A 4,802-nucleotide genomic window follows, 5' to 3' on the forward strand; every position below is an offset into this window, starting at 1 on the left:
CTTTCCAGGAAAAATGAAGCATTATAATTCCATGGGTGAAATTGTAGACTCGAGCACACCATTCTATGACCATAATTCCTGTCCTTTCTCCTTTCTCACTCAAGTTACTTATAGCTTGTTTTTTAAGGTCTTTGCCATAGGGTGTGTAGGCTAGCAAGAAAGAGTGAGACAGTGAGAGGAAAAATGAGAAATCACCCTCCCTCCTCCCCAGGGGTGGGGTGGGGCATGGTCATGGGGCAAGCCTGGCTCCTCCATTCTCCTGGAATTTGGGACATGTATGCACATGCACCCGGCATGATTTTCAAGCCACTAGGATTCAAACCACAGTCAACCATGTGGAAGTCCAGCACCTTAACCACCACGCCACCTGCTGCCCCCATACCTGTATTAATTACCTGTTGTTACATAACAATTTACTCCAAAATTTATGTATTAAAGCAAGATTAATCTCAGTTCTCATGGGTAAGGAATCCTGGGCATAGCTTGGCTGAGTGTCTTTGCCTCCAGCTCACTCTCAAAACTGTAATCAATAGGGCCAGCAGGTGGCAGAGTTTAAGACAGACTCCCTCATAGCGGCATGGTTTGAGTCTCAGATACGGAGGCTTGAAAAATAGGGAACCACATGTGTGCACATGCCCAAAATCCAGAGCAAAGTATGAAGGAGAAAGGACTGTGGAGTAGTCATCTTTCCTGGGGGGTGCTTTTCACTTTCCCTCTCTTTTTTTTGGAGAGGTTTTTGCTACAGGGCACGTGTGCTCACCAGAAAGACAGACAGACAGAAAGTGAGAAATCACCCCCTAGGGGCGATGGCCACGCCGCATTCCCTTGTCCATTCTCCTCTCAGGACGTTGGGCACTCACACACACACATGCCCAGCATGAGTTTAAGTCACCGGGTCCATGACTTGAACCATGGTTGACTACATGTGAGTCCAGCGACATAGTCATTACGCCAACTGCTGGTCTCAACTTTCCCTCTCTCTTTCTCTCTCTGTCTCTCTCCATGCCCCCTAGAGAAAACTTAAATAAATAAATAAAGGGGAAAAATATATATATACTGTAATTAAGGAAGGTGTCAAGAAAGGTTGAGTGGGACCTATGGTCTCTTCCGAAGGTCCCTCTTCTCAGCTGAAGAAGGATCTGTTCCCACCATGCTCACTTATGTAGTTGGCAGGATTCAGTTCCTCAAGAATGTTGGGCTGAGGGCCTCAGTTCCTTACTATGTGGTCTCTCCCTAGGGTGCTCACAACACAAAGCTGGTTTGCATCACAATAAGCTAACAGCAAGACAGGACAAGCAAGACCAAAGCCAGTCTTTCTGAACCTGATCTCAGAAGTAACATTCTATCACTCTTGCCAGATTCTACATGTAGAAGAGTCACTAGGTCTAGCCCACATTCAAGAAGAGGGAATCACACAGGGGCATGAAAACCAGGAGATAGGATCATTATGGGTCATAATAGAGGCTGCCTACCACACACTGTTCTTTAGATTTTAAAGTCCCTTAGTGCTGCAGCTTTCTCTTTATCAATTCTCTTCTGCTTTCTCCCAGATCCTTGGTTAGTCTCCAAGCACTGTCCATCATTCTAGCATATCTCCTAACAATACCCCCCATCATCTTTTGTTGATCCCACCTGTCAAAACCCCAACTCTAGCCCTCTCTATCCTCTCCAAATCTAGCACTTAGCTAGAAAAAAATGCTCAATGTGCAGGTTGATGCCACAGTGAATTTATGGGCCCTCACACGTCTGGAATTTTTTGTTTTCTCCATTTGTTTGGTCTCCAATTCCATTGAGTCTATTTAAACTTTCTGTTCCCTTAACTCTAAATCCACTCTCTCCTATATTCAAATAGTGATAAGGCCTTCTACCTTACAGAGAAAAAGTCATCAAGAACTCCTTCCCATTTCCCACCACCAAATCTAAAATATTCCCTCTCTTTTTTCTAGTTACAAAGAATAAAGTTACTCCTACTGCTTATGCTGAACTATTTTCTGAATCCATGCCCTTCACTTTTTCAAGGACTCTCTTAATAGATAATCCCCGCTCTTGTTTTTTGTTGTTGTTTTGCTTTATTTTTCCTGCCAGAAGGTAAGCATGCTTGCTAGAGAGAGACAGAGGGAGATCAAGAAAGCACAGTCTCCACCCCTTGGAGCATGGTCAGGCCATTATACCTTATCTATTTTTTCCATCTGTCAGCCAGGGTGATTTTTTCTTTTTTTAGCGGGGGTGGGGGGGTAGGGGAAAAATCTTTCTTTAAAATTCTTCTTGAGTCGGTTGCTATAGGGCACTTGCACTCGCTGGAAAGACAGAGAGACAAAAAGCGAGAAATCACTCACCACCACCCCACCCCACCCCCGGGAGTTGTCCACACCACAATCCTTTCTCTTCCATTCTCCTCTCAGGATCTTGGCACACAAGCACACATGCCCATTGTGAATTTAAGTCACCGGTTTGGGACTCAAACCATGGTCGTCTACATGGGAGTCCAGCAACATAGCCATTACTCTAACTGCTGGTCCCACACTCAGGGTGATTTTTAAGCTGCCATCAGGGTTGGGACTTGAACCATACAGTCAGTCACGCAGTATGAACTCTTCTCAGCATTAGACATTGTTTGCTCTTTTTTCTTTTTTTTTTTTTTGGAGAGGTTTTTGCTATAGGGTGTGTGCTCTTGCCAGAAAGAGAGAGACAACAAAGAGACAGAAAGTGAGAAATCAAATCCCAGCGGGGATGGCCTCTGCAATCCTTTCTCCTCTATTCTCCTCTCAGGATCTTGGGCACACACGCACATGCACCTGACGTGAGTTTAAGCTACTGGGTCTGGGACTCGAACCACTGTTGACTACATGGGAGTCCAGCGGTGTAACCATTAGGCCATCTGCTGGTCCCACTTCTTGTATTCTTTTCATCACTCCGTTTGCTCTTCATCTCCAGTGTGAAGGTGTCTACCTTTGCTTGCCCCTTAATATTGGTATTCCTCGGGGTTCTTCTCAAGGTATTTATTTTTATAATTCTAAACATTCTTCCTAAGAATGCATCTAAGGCATCTTATCCACATCCATGGTATATGCCAGTAACTCCCAAATAAAATCTCAAGCTCCAGACCCATATGTTTATTGCCATTCTAAAGATCTGCCCATGGCTATCACCTAGGGAATTTAAATTCAACATGCCTCACAAAGAACTAATTCTCTTTCCTCCCAAACTTGATCTTCTTAGAGTATGTATCAGCCAAAAAGTTACCCACTGCAAACCAGAAACCTAGATGTCATCATTAAAAAAAAAAAAAAAAAAGTTTTTGCTATAGGGCGTATGTACACGCCAGAGAGATAGAAAATGAGAAATCACCCCCCAGGGGGGATGGCCACATCACAATCCCTTCTCTTCCATATTCCTCTTGGGGTTTGGGGCATGCACACACATACCTCTGGCTTGAGTTTCAAGCTGCCAGATCTGGGATTTGAACCGTAATCAACCATGTGGGAGTCCAGCAACATAACTATTACATACATTTTCTGCTAGTCCCTAGATGTCATTTTTAATTCCTCTTTCCTCATTTCCCACTTCTTAGTCACTCTAAAGTCTGTTGAATCAACAGCAGCTTAGTCTGACATACAGGCCCAGAACCAGATCGCCTGGATTGACATCCCAAGGATATATAACCTTAAGCAGGTTGTATGGTATCTCTGTGTAATAGAATTCTTATCTGTAAGATTTTTTTTTTTAAGGTTTTTTTGCCATGGGCACATGCGCTCCTGAAGTGATAATAGGATATACTTCCTAGGGTTTCTTTGATTTTTCAGGATTATATATATTAGTGTATGTTAGACACTGAGAACACTGTCCAGTATCTGTGTTGAATTTTTTTATGATTACTAGGAGAGAGGGATTTGACCGTAGCTCTGTCACAATCTTTCACCTATGCTTTTATAGGAAGGAAAGAGACTTTGAAGCCCTTCAAGGAGTATCCTTTTGTGCAGTAGAGAATACACACACGTGTGTGTGTATGTACAATTTGAGTTGACCAAAATTCATTTACGAAAATGAAATGTACTGTACATCTTTGATAGTAAATTTGAGAACTATGTTTCTAACAGTAATAATGGGCAAAACATATTGGGTGCTAAATATATGTAATAAACAGACTTTTCTTAATGCTTTTACCAACATTACATAATTCAATCCTTAGAACAACCCATGAAGTAGAATTTTATCAATCTCTTTCTACAAAGGACAACAATACCACTTAGAAAAAGTGTTCACCTTTTCCTTTTCTTCATTTTAAATTTGTTTATTCCTATCCACTGTACATCATTATATGAAATAAGATTTTCCATCCAGAATATACTATATTGGCTCAATCAAGGATATTACCATACATGTTATCATCAACAAATAATTTTCTGATTCTTGTTTCTTATATATTTTGCTTCTCTCCCACTCCTTTTTAATTCCCTACCTCTCAGCTTCTTCTTTTTTCTTTCTCCTTCTTCGTTGAAGTTTCCTTGTATATTTATTTAAATGAAAAGCCTTTCAAACCCTCAACCCAAACTGTCTAGATCAATGCTATCTAAAAGAACCTTCTGCAGTGATGAAAATAGTCTCTATATGCTTTATTCAACATGGTAGCCTCCAGCCACATGTGGGTAGTAAGCATTTGAAATACCCATATGCAACCAAGGAAGTGAATGTTTAATGATATTTAATTTTACTTAATTTAACTCATGTGGCTGGTGACTATTGTATTACCCAGCATCAAACTAGATGATTAAATTTGAATATTGATGTCATATCTGTTATCA

This window comes from Tupaia chinensis, unplaced genomic scaffold, assembly GCF_000334495.1.
Source record: "Tupaia chinensis unplaced genomic scaffold, TupChi_1.0 Scaffold000192_1, whole genome shotgun sequence".
Classification (NCBI taxonomy): Eukaryota; Metazoa; Chordata; class Mammalia; order Scandentia; family Tupaiidae; genus Tupaia; species Tupaia belangeri.